General features: G+C 40.2%; 1 protein-coding gene and 1 long non-coding RNA gene across 2 annotated transcripts in view; one reads left to right on the plus strand and one right to left on the minus strand.

The window, feature by feature from the left end:
• PTPRR (protein tyrosine phosphatase receptor type R) overlaps nt 1–13,115 on the plus strand; it is a 261,570-nt gene that overhangs the window by 98,465 nt on the left and 149,990 nt on the right. The window lies entirely within an intron of this gene.
• On the minus strand, nt 1,837–7,650 carry LOC142494408 (uncharacterized). Its single transcript, XR_012801422.1, has 3 exons — nt 7,430–7,650; nt 4,963–5,206; nt 1,837–2,047 (listed from the first exon to the last, which is right to left on the minus strand). It is a non-coding gene; the product is annotated as an uncharacterized LOC142494408 (long non-coding RNA).

Consider the following 13,115-nt stretch of genomic DNA (forward strand, 5'->3'; position numbering starts at 1 on the left):
ATTTACAGTACAGTAAGTGGAAGCCAAGATTACTTAATTCTATTTGAAAATACATTCCATAAGTTAAAGATGGCTCATGTAATTGAATAGTTGCATAGTTGATGAGGTTGAAAAAAGACATGTCCATCGATTTAAACCTATGATAGACTTAGATGACAGATACTCATCCTATATTTGTATAGCCAGTATATTGATCCAGAGGAAGGCAAACAAACAAGAAAACAGTGAAGCATTATCCAATGGTGTCTCATAAGGCGAAAAATAAATTCTGTCCTCACTCCAGAAATAGCAATTAGATTTTTCCCTGGATCAACATCCTTCCCATGTTTACTTATTTGGTATATCCCTGTACACCTTTCCTTTCTAAAAAGATGTCTAACTTTTTCTTAAACATATATTTTGTATGTTCCACCACAATCGCCATGGGTAATCTCCAGGGCCTCTGTAAGCGCCGCCCTCCTCCAAATTTCAGGGGGGCATGCCCCCCGGTATGCGCACCCCCAACGTAAGTGATGCCTGGGCACGTCCCGGGGCCCCAGCATGGGAGTGGGGACCCTGTCTCTCGACTCCTAAGCTGAGGCAGAACAGCATCTCACGTGACCACAGGGACCCATAAATTATCAAACAAACCCAGATGCAGTTCAGGGGAGGAAAGGAGACAGAACTGGTGCATTCTCTCTTACAGCCGACTGGGTACTGAGAGAAGTGTAAGAGAGATTGCACCAGCTCTGTCTCTTTTCCTCCCCTGAACTGCATCCGGGTTCGTTTGAACCATTTCCGGGTCCCACCGTGAAATGTGGTGGAATTCTAACATTTTAATAACCGGTTCTTACCTTCACCTCTCCGGGCGGCGGGCGGCGTCTACCAGCATCTTTTCTCTGCTTTCATCTCAATCAATATGGCCGCGCGATGTCAAATGGCGCCTCGTTGCCATGCCAACGGAAACGCCACGTGATGTAATCGCATCACGTGACGTTGTTCGTTGCCATGACAATGCGATGCTGCGTAACTTTGTGATGTCACATAGTGTCCCGTTGCCATAGCAACGGATGCCACGTGATGCGGTTACATCACGTGGCGTTCCCATTGGCATGGCAATGCAATGCCATTTGACTCCGCACGCCATATTGACTGAGATGAAAGCAGGGAAAAGATGCTACTAGACACCGCCCGCCACCAAATTAAGCACTGGTTCGCCGAACTCGTGAAATTTTAGTAACAGGTTCGCACAAACCGGTGGGAACCGGCAGAATCCCACCACTGCGTGTAGGATACAATAATAAAACTACAGTGAGTACAAATCACAACTAACTATTAACTTAGTTGAAGACATACAAAAAGACATAACAAACAAAACACAAAAAGGGGGAGCCAAGATACTAACCAAAAGAAGTATAAAAGCCGGACTGCTGTTATCAGCGCTGATGTTAGTGTCTGGACTGCACCGATCAAATAGCTGATGTTAGTGTCTGGACTGCACCGATCAAACAGCTGATGTTAGTATCTTGGCTCCCCCCATTGTGGTTTGCCTGTTATGTCTTTTTGTATGTCTTCAACTAAGTTAATAGTTAGTTGTGATTTGTACTCACTGTAGTTTTACTATTGTATCATATTGTGTCTGTATTTTTACTAATGTGGTGTTATCTGTGGCTATCACTTATACGCATTTCTTTGTGTGTATCACCTTTTTTCAATAAATATTGTGTTTTACCATATATTTCTTTTCGGGTCGTTTCCATTATATTATTGGTGATTTCATTTATTAGTTATAGTACTCACTACTATACAATTTATTTATGAATATGCATATTGCCACATAATTTTGTATTAATCCCCGGTGCGCTGTGTGCATCTTTGTGTGTTTTTTTTGTTACTTGGTAAAAATGCCTTTGGGCGTTTTCACATACAGTAGGATCGATTGGAAGCACCTCCACGCATCCAGCAGCAAGGGGCTTATTTCAATGATCACGTCTGACAGCACAAGTGCGGCTTCCCTGCTTCGATTTCTTGCCTGTGATCATGCTAATTTACGAACACTGTGCTGTTTCTGCAAAGAGAAATTGTTAATGTTAAAGATGTTACCAGACGAAGGATGGATGTGTTATACTATCTCTGATAAATTATTAATCTACAGAGTCCCTAACTGGTGGAGTTAACTTGATTTTCTACCACTTTGTTAATAAATTAAGCAATGTAACATAGTTCTCCAACTGCATCTTGTGGCTTTCATGATTTTAAAATTATGTTTTAGATTGATGCGGTTTTATACTTTTGAAGTCCAAAAATACCGTGAACCAACAAGGCAGTCTCTAGTATAGGCTTCCTTAGGCAGGTTGATGGTCTTGATAGTGATATTTCAGACAGGGGAGTTGTAGTCCTTATGAATGATGTTCAGCTGTTTCTGAAATAACAGAAAAGACAACAGGGCACACCAATTGCGTAGTGTGTTTCTTCAATTGTCTCCCTATCTAAAATCCTAGAATCCTACTTACAGGATATGGGCTAGCAACATTCAGTTGAGAGAATCTGTGACATCCGTCCCTTTCCTTCAGATCATCTCACGGATCCCACGTGGTCTGGTCTGCTGGAATCTCCCTCACTCAGTGTCGATTTTTCACTCCAACACTCCCACAGGTTCAAGAGTGGGAGGGGGGGGGGGGGGGGGGGGGGGGGGTGGAAATTAAACAATACTAGTGTGATATCGTACAGGATTTAATAGCTCAAGAAAAAACGTTAAAATCACACTTACATAAATACAGGGTATCAAATACCGCACAAACTGCCGTCCGCAACCTGCACTGCTCCTATAGACTGCCGAGGAGAGAATCGCCGCACGCTACACTCGATACCGGAACCTCGAGTGACGTCAGCGATGCCGCAAACCGGAAACTGGAAACCGGAACTCTCCTCGCGTCAGGAACTACGGGTGCTCAGACGTTCCAAATCACTAAGCTCCTCCTCCCTACGCGTTTCGTGACCCGTTGTCACTTCGTCAGGGGTAATGGAGCTTAGTGGATAGGTTTTTTATATACAATCCTAAATGGAAGGACCTTCCTATAAAGGGATGGGCTAGGCATTTAAAGCTGTACACTATATGATTCTACAATTGATTGAAAAGTAAAACGGGATCAAATAATGGTGCCTACAACTACTATACCTAAAATTCATCAATAGTATAAACAAAAGGGGGAAGAATATTAAGGAGGGATACCCTAAATCACTCCTGTGGCCTTAAAATAAATAATTAAAAAGTTACACTTAATTTGGACAAATATATCAACTAAATTAAAACATTACATATATATAGAAAAATTAATAATGTTTTAGCGATTTACTGGTGTCTTTTAACCTTTTTCAATAACCTTTGTAAATGTCTTAGTATATAGGTAATAGTGTACAATTCCATATAACTGTTTTTGAATTGTTTAAATGTTATTGACAGTAATGTACAATTCTCCATATCTACATTCAATATTATCAATTAATTTTTAATTTTTCTATATATATGTAATGTTTTAATTTAGTTGATATATTTGTCCAAATTAAGTGTAACTTTTTAATTATTTATTTTAAGGCCACAGGAGTAATTTAGGGTATCCCTCCTTAATATTCTTCCCCCTTTTGTTTATACTATTGATGAATTTTAGGTATAGTAGTTGTAGGCACCATTATTTGATCCCGTTTTACTTTTCAATCAATTGTAGAATCATATAGTGTACAGCTTTAAATGCCTAGCCCATCCCTTTATAGGAAGGTCCTTCCATTTAGGATTGTATATAAAAAACCTATCCACTAAGCTCCATTACCCCTGACGAAGTGACAACGGGTCACGAAACGCGTAGGGAGGAGGAGCTTAGTGATTTGGAACGTCTGAGCACCCGTAGTTCCTGACGCGAGGAGACTTCCGGTTTCCAGTTTCCGGTTTGCGGCATCGCTGACGTCACTCGAGGTTCCGGTATCGAGTGTAGCGTGCGGCGATTCTCTCCTCGGCAGTCTATAGGAGCAGTGCAGGTTGCGGACGGCAGTTTGTGCGGTATTTGATACCCTGTATTTATGTAAGTGTGATTTTAACGTTTTTTCTTGAGCTATTAAATCCTGTACGATATCACACTAGTATTGTTTAATTTCCACCCCCTCCCCCCCCTCCCACTCTTGAACCTGTGGGAGTGTTGGAGTGAAAAATCGACACTGAGTGAGGGAGATTCCAGCAGACCAGACCACGTGGGATCCGTGAGATGATCTGAAGGAAAGGGACGGATGTCACAGATTCTCTCAACTGAATGTTGCTAGCCCATATCCTGTAAGTAGGATTCTAGGATTTTAGATAGGGAGACAATTGAAGAAACACACTACGCAATTGGTGTGCCCTGTTGTCTTTTCTGTTATTTCAGAAACAGCTGAACATCATTCATAAGGACTACAACTCCCCTGTCTGAAATATCACTATCAAGACCATCAACCTGCCTAAGGAAGCCTATACTAGAGACTGCCTTGTTGGTTCACGGTATTTTTGGACTTTAATCACAGCGCCAGGAACGATTAATTTGTGTATTAGTATTGTTTATACAGATTTGGAATAATCTGCTGTTTTTTTGTTCCTTAGGCTGCTTTATATTTATATTTATATCACATTATTGTCAATCACATTTTTTGATATAACCACCTTCACTTTAATTAGTGTGTAGGCCAGCGCTTTTTAGAGGGCTTATATTGATTTGTTTGTTTGCTTTTACACTTTTGAAGAATGATTTAAATGTATAGATATTTAATTAACTTGTTGATATGTAACATGTTGCGGGAAATAACATACACTAGGTCTGCAATGGGTTATTCACAGGACTAGCTTTGTGAGTCGGATAGATATGGATGTTTGTATTATGTAACCCCCTTGCTCCACATTCATTTTTTTTTTGTTAAACAGAAGATGATACATGTATATGAAGGAGTTTGTGGGTCACATACTTTTATGCACCTGACGAAAGGAGGTTGTATCCCCCCGAAACGTAGTCATTGCTCTCGCACTCTGCATGGATTGAATAAACCGCACAGTTTGTGCATATTTAGACACCACTCCTGCTGTGCTGCTACTTTGAATCTTCGTCTTGACTATTACTGAACTTTGCTCCTTACGAACCCTTGGGTGCATGCCATCAGGCCAGGGTCCTATCTACCTTCCCTTTCTCAAGCCGCCTTTCCACTTCTTCTTCTGTTAACAAAAGATTGTAAACTAAGTGAAAAAAAACAGTATGAAGAAAGCAATTATTTTTCTGAAGAACATCTCAATACCTTAAATGGTAGATGGTGAAATAGTTTGAGCAAATGAAAATTAGTACTACTTGTACAGTACTCCAGCAGTTTCATTTTACAACATAGCATGTAAAAGTTGCTTCAAATGTCCAAAGATCAATCCTTTTCCTGGTAACATTCGCTTGCGTTTATAATTGCTGCCGGTAAATGTTTGTCTATGACATGTGGATAATTACTTTATTGCGAGCAATAAAGTCTTGAGTAAATATGATCAAGCACGTTTGTGGAATTTGTGAGATTCAGGTGATGACTCTGAGATTGACTCAGGTGTCATATACAAATGCTGAAAGGCTATACAAATACAAAACGCCAGCGCATTTTATGAAGACTGAGAGGCACTACCTTTGAAGTGGGTTAACCTGGTTCTTATCCTAGTGTCAGCTTCTATTCTCTGTATTGGCTGTTATCAGTCAATAATGACTATTGCTCTTTAGTTAATACAACCATAAAAGTCTAATTCACATAGTAACTCATTTGGTTCCTATTTTGTCCCATTTTGTCTTATTACATAACATACAGGATATAAATGGGCACATGAGGAGGTCATTCATATTCCAGGGTTGTGCTAAGTGCTGCGCATCATTTTGTTCCCTATTTCCAGTGTAACAGGGTGCTGTGGTTTTAAATCCCCAACTCTTTTAACTTCAAAGTGGTGAGCACAATCAAAGGAAAAGCAGTCCTATAGCATGGTAAATGAATCCAAGAACCCAATAAAAAATATGATACCAGCATTCACATATCCAATATAGAAAACCTTATGTTATCATAAAACCGTACTTATCAAAGTTTTGATCCCAGTGGGTCCTGATTATGGTCACTCTGGGCACTGAAATGTTGATTTGTGTGAAGAGGATAATACAAACTGTTGTATCTTGCTGATGTGAATGATAGCATCTAACTACTTTAAAACATACAATTAGGAAATGTCACAAATACGTATTTTGTTTTGGATGAAAAGAGAAAGCAAGCAAGTGTGTGGAACTGTACCTTCAACCTAGCTTCCTATTATTAAATCAATGAGTTTAATATATATTTTTATACAGTACTTTAGGTTACCATCAGGTTCTAGTGATGAGCAGTAAATCAATGCTAATGTTTCTTAAAAGGCAGCTTTTATGCTTCTAAAAGGTTTGCACTGGCTCTTTATTCCCAGTTATAAATAATATAGATCAGCATGTTAATGTTTCCTGTAGTGAATGTAATGCTAGATTGCTTACTAGGTGGACAATCAAATGCATAATGAGTCAATTTGTCTCAAGTAAACTTAGAAAAGTCTCTCAATGGGAACTTTGTGTGAAGCTCTCAAGAAGTGGACTTCAAGTTCATATTGTCTGTCTCAGCATTCATATAATATGAAAACGGCCCATTGCTTTATTGCATGCAGAGATTTTTTGTTACAAAGGTATACTAAACTATGTTACAGTACAGCAGTCAGTGCTCTTAGTGTTGATGATTAGGAGAAAAACAATAGGTTTGTGGTACTTTTGTGTTGTATAATAGTGCCATCAGGCCAGAGCTTCAGTTCTCAAGAGCAATCAACAGGCCAAATTAGAACTATGTTAATTAGTTATGCAAGTGTTACCAAGAGAAATCTTGAAAACCCGACTTTACTGATATTGGATAACTCTCTGTCATCACCAATGTAACTCCTCTATATTCACATCATATTATATCGCCTGTCACTGAGGTGGGGGCTCGAGTCTTATGGGTTACTGTTTAATTCTTATGGTGTGGGTGGTACATGTTGTGTGAGACTGTAGTGACTAGACACAACACAGCTGTAATGAATTATAACAAGCTTTATATACTCATATAGCTATAATTTTTGGTATTATATACAGTATCTCATATGAATCAGTACGTGACTCTTAATCTTAGAATCACTCCAAACACATATATACTTAAACAAACTATACCAACAGGGTGAACGCTGCGCAAACAATTAATAACTTTTATCTCTGTCCGGCCTCCCAATCATGGGGTACTGGCCTGTAGATCCTGGTGCGCTAGCACAATCGTTGGAGCTCATAAACTGTGTGTGTGTTGCAGGCCTGGTGCTTTTCAAAGTTCAAACTGTGATAGCAATATAACTGCAGCATATATCCTTTGTGGGTTAGCTCACCAACTCAAACCGGATGTAATTCCTACACAGTTGCACTCTCTAATCTTGCTCTGTAGTATCCTCTGTCTGCCTGCTTCCCTCTGCACTGTCAGGCCCTGGTCTCTGCTGGGCCCTGCTGCATTCACTGGTCCAGTGGGGCAACTCTCTCTCTCTGCAGTTCCCTCTCACTTAGGGGTCCTGCATGGACTCTCTGTGCAGGATGGGCCTGCACTCCTTCACTCCCTCAGCTCCCTTTCCAACTGTCACCAACTGTCATTCCACGGGCTAAACACAGTCATATGGTCCAGTGCAATGTAATTCTTAAAGGGGCCATGTCCTGTGCTGATAGCAGACAAAGATATATATATATATATATATATGAAGTACATTGCTGAAGTAAGGATATCCTGAAAATCTGGCCTGTTTGCGGCCCTCGAGGACTGGAGTTTGACATGCATGTCCTAGAGGAACTCCTGTCTTTTTATATGCAGGATCCAGTAACCAAGATGGCCACAGTAGCTTCGGCATGGGCGGAAGTGATGAAGGCTGCCAGGAACAACATGGTCATAGGAGCTTCTATGTGAGTGCTGAGAGCACCGAAGCCTCATACTAAGTGCATTTGCTGTACACATATGTATTTACTGTATACCTTTAAATGTATATGATACTTATTAGCCAATAGTTTCATCCTATTGGGTATATTATTTATTTATTTATAAAATATTTTACCAGGAAGTAATACATTGAGAGTTACCTCTCGTTTTCAAGTATGTCCTGGGCACAGAGTAAAACAAATAATACATGGTTACAAGTACAGTTACATAAATGAACAGGGTATACATTATACACAAGACATTGCGTGCACAGTTAAAGAAAATATATATTATGAGCGTATGAAACAGTTACAGACCAGGTTAAAATGTGAGACAGCCTTAGATTTGAAAGAACTTAAACTGGTGGTGGATGTGAGAGTCTCTGGTAGGTTGTTCCAGTTTTGGGGTGCACGGAAGGAGAAGGAGGAACGTCCGGATACTTTGTTGAGCCTTGGGACCATGAATAGTCTTTTGGAGTCTGATCTCAGGTGATAAGTGCTGCAAGTGGTAGGGGTGAGAAGCTTGTTCAGGTAGCTGGGTAGCTTGCCCATGAAGAATTTAAAGGCAAGACAGGAAAGGTGAACTTTGCGCCTAGACTCTAGTGTTGACCAATCTAGTTCTTTGAGCATTTCTCAGTGATGTGTGTTGTAGTTGCATTGGAGAACAAAACGACAAATTGAATTGTAGAGGGTGTCAAGTTTGCTAAGGTGGGTTTGAGGAGCCGAGCCATACACTATGTCTCCATAGTCAATAATTGGCATTAGCATCTGCTGTGCGATACGCTTTCTGACCAGGAGACTTAGGGAGGATTTGTTCCTGTAAAGTACCCCTAGTTTGGCATAGGTCTTGGTTGTCAGGGTATCAATGTGCATCCCGAATGTTAAGTGGGAGTCAAACCATAAGCCCAGGTGTTTAAAACTAGTGACAGGTGTTAGGGTGGTGTTAGCGTTGGTTCTAATCTGGAGCTCAGTCACTGGAAGCTTTACAAATTTAGTCTTTGTCCCAAATACCATTGTTACAGTCTTGTCAGTGCTTTAAAACAGTTTGTTTTGGGAAATCCAGTTTTCGAGTCTCAAAAAGTCAGACTGAAGTATGTGTTGAAGGTCAGAGAGGCTATGGCTGTGTGCATATAGGATTGTGTCATCTGCATACATGTGTATTGAGGCTTCCTTACAAGCTGTGGGAAGATCATTAATGAACACTGAGAAGAGTAGGGGCCACAGAACAAAGCCTTGCGGGACACCACAAGTGATATCCAGGGGGTTGGAGTTAGAGCCTGAGATGGACACATGTTGGGATTTTCCTGATAGGTAGGACTGAAACCAGTTTAAAGCATGTTTCCCTATTCCAGAGCTCTGGAGTTTGTTAAGCAGGATAGCATGATCAACTGTGTCAAAAGCCTTTGCAAAATGTAGGAATACTGCACCAGTGAGTTGTCCCCGTTCCATTCCACACTCTATTTCATTGCAAACTTTTAGCACGGTAGTTATGGTGGAGTGTTTGGGACGAAAGCCAGATTGGAATTGGCAAGGGAAATTTGTCTTGGTATAGAAATCGCTTAATTGGGAGTGGACACATTTTTCCATGACTTTGGATAGAATTGGGAGAAGTGAAATTGGCCTGTAGTTTGAGACAGTGTTTTTGTCCCCACTTTTGAAGATTGGGACAACTCTGGCAGTTTTCCAGGTCTTAGGGATATGGCCTGCAGACAGGATAGAGTTGACTATGGACGCAATTGGTTTGGCAATGGCTGGGGCACCAAGTCGTAGGAACCTAGATTGTAGTAAATCGGGTCCAGATTGGCTGCTTAGTTTTAGCTTGAGGAGCGCTTGTATAATCTCCTCTTCAGGTACTGGGCCAAATTGAAAATTGTGGGCAGTGTTGGGAGGGGGTGGGACTGTAGGGGTACTCGCAGGATGAGATTCAGGTTTGTGGTTTGGGCTGCGTTTCGCTAATAAGTTAGTGGCACACCCCACAAAGTAATCATTGAATGCATTTGCAATGTCAGTGGGGTTTGTCAGAGTAATATCCCCCTTAGTGATATTACTTGGTTGTTGATGGTTAGGAGGCTGGAATATATTGTTGATAACCTTCTATATATAGAGTAGTGGTAGCTTATAGTAGCCATTCCCCCTGAGGAAGTATTGTATTAACCACAAAACGCATTGGGGTTTGAGTTACTTCTATAGACAGCTGGTCCTATGTTGGCTTCTGTCCTGTGGCAATCGAAAAACATTTTGAAGTTGTCCGCAAAGTGCCTGGCGCCGTTACTCCTTAGACCTAGAGGGGCAATTCACGGAGCAAGCAGGAGGGTGCTATTGAAGCTGCTATTTGGATTTTACTGATAAGCATATTTTTATATTATGCTTATGATTGTATTACATACTGTATTACAATTGACAAAATTATGAATACACAAACATTGTTAGCATTTTGTGTGTTTGTCTTCTATTTTGTTTACTGAAACAGCAATGCATGTAGAATGTTTTTTGTGCTGAAAAGGTTGGTCAAAGTTCTAGTTGCTGTATTATCCCTGGAGAAGGGTAGATTTGTCATACAGAAGGTTGTGATACCCTTTTAGGGGACCAACATGAGTGTTCATCATAAATTACACGTTGGTTTGCATACAATGTTTTCAAAAGCTCATGCATGGGTCTTGAAGCAGAGATGTGAGGTTTGGGAAGCTCTGAACAATGTAATTAGATTAGTTATGTCTTAGCACGTATGTGTTGGGAGCCTCAGTTCTTTATTGATGTAAGTAATAGAACAATGATGAGAGATAATAAAATACTTTAAAAAACATGTTTTTGAGGGTGCACATCTGTAGGATGGAAAAATAGCATGGTGTGTTTCTATATTTACCTAACCTTTTAAAATGAAAGCTTGGTGTGTTTCACTAAGTGTATTTAGCCATTTGAGACACTAATCAACTAAATTAGATCTCCTTCTTAGAGTGGAAATTTCACACTGTAATTCAATTTGATTGGATTTTCTTCTGTAAAAGGTCTAGAAGGTATTTCAAGAGGAATTAATCTGTCCTCATATTGAAAAAGATAAAACATAATAATGCATAAAGCTGGAAAAAGAACACCGTAAATCAATCTCATATCCTTAAGAGAAACTTAAGAATAGGAAAACCACAGAATTGAGGTGTGCGATTTGTGAGAGCTTAAAATCAAATAGTCATACAGTATGTAATGTTGATTCTTTATTGTGCTAGGCCTAAATCTAACCAACTCACTTTGAAATTAGAGACACTATAGAGTCTTTTTTTAAGTAAAATCAGGCTTGGACGACATATTTTAGAAACTGGAAAAATGCATTGAGGACCTGTGGTAAATGAATGAGCTCTTGAATATATATACGCCACTGGATTCCAAAAGGTATCAAAAGACAAGATGGACAACCAAAAGTAAGATGGGAGGATGAATTCAGGAAATTTGTTGGAGCAACGTGGAGAAGAGAGGCTTGCAGCTGCAGTATGTGGAAGATCATTAGGGAAGCCTTCATCAAGCAGTGGATCAACAAGGGCTGGAGATGAGATATATACATATATTATATGTGATGTTTTAACACTGCATTTTCATAGGATGCTCAATATGATGGATCAGTACTGTAACCGTAGCTCATATAAGCTTTATTACAGTAACATTCATACACAGTCATTCACTAAGGCTTTGCCTATAGTGCCGCCGACGGCGACACGATGGGTGACGTCACCCATCACCGTCGCCACCGGCGAAAGTTATGTTTCGCCGGTCGGCCACATTGCGGGATTCCCGCATTTTGATTTGTTCAAGGGCCGTCACGTGACGCGATGGCCCTTAAAAAATCTAATTTTGCCGGCGGTGGGTTTTCGCGACGGCGACGGCGCTCCGTCACTTGTCACCATCGCGTGCACTATAAGCGCACGCGGCGGCGACACAGCTTTTGTTTTTGGGTGAATTCGCTGCTCCGTCGCCGGCACTATCAGCACGGCCTAAGATTGTTATGTGCTATTGACATGGATTGGAGTTAATGCCAGATTGAATTCTGATATTCCATATCGGATTTTATAAATACCACTCTCCCTCCCAATACATAGGAGCTAAATCCCCATTAGCCAGTGTATCAGTACTTGGAATATACCTGTTAGTCTTGCATATAATATGTTAATTCTCATTACATTATATGGACATATAATGCATTTGTGTGAATGTATGTTAAAACAGGATATGTTGTCATTTATATATATAAATGAGACATATATTGGAAAATGCAGACATGGACACTGACTCATTTGTGTAATCTAGGATATGATGCATCGAAATGCATATGACACTAAAGCTTTGAAGCTTTATTAATACTGATTTCCTGCTTGGTAAAACTGGAAAATGTTTTATCAGATTTAGATTTGAAATACATTAGTTTACTGACATTAGTAGATGCAGTATAGGCCATCCAGATTAAATAACAAGTTTCAGACAATATTTCATTTTTTGCCAAACTGAAAGGTAATTGTTTTACCTGTCACTTACTGCATAACAAAACATATGCCATTGTAGTGTATTGTATTGTATGTCTTTATTTATACATAGCACTTCACAGTAGTAATAAACGGGGTAATCAAATAAATAACAGTTAATATAAATAACAGGTCATGGGAATAAGTGCTGCAGACATAAAAGTAACATTAAGGAAGAGGAGTCCCTGCTCCGAGGAGCTTACAATCTAATTGGTAGGTAGAGAGAACGTACACAGAGTAGAAGGGCATTCTGGTAAGTGCATCTGCAGGGGCCCAAGCTTTATGTATCGTGTGTATAGTATTAGCCACAGTGCTATTCATATGCTTCTTTAAGCAAGTGTTTCTTAAGGGGGGTCTTAAAGGTGGATAGAGAGGGTGCTAGTCGGGTATTGAGGGGAAGGGCATTCCAGAGGTGCGGGACAGTAAGCGAAAAAGGTTTAAGGCAGGAGAGGGCTTTAGATACAAAGGGGGTAGAAAGAAGACATAATTGAGAAGAACGCAAGAGTCGGGATGGTGTATAGCGAGAAATTAGGGCTGAGATGTAAGGAGGGGCAGAAGAGTGTAAAGCTTTAAAAGTGAGGAGAACAATGGAGTGTGAGATGCGGGATTT

This window comes from Ascaphus truei, chromosome 5 (genome assembly GCF_040206685.1).
Source record: "Ascaphus truei isolate aAscTru1 chromosome 5, aAscTru1.hap1, whole genome shotgun sequence".
Lineage (NCBI taxonomy): Eukaryota > Metazoa > Chordata > Amphibia > Anura > Ascaphidae > Ascaphus > Ascaphus truei.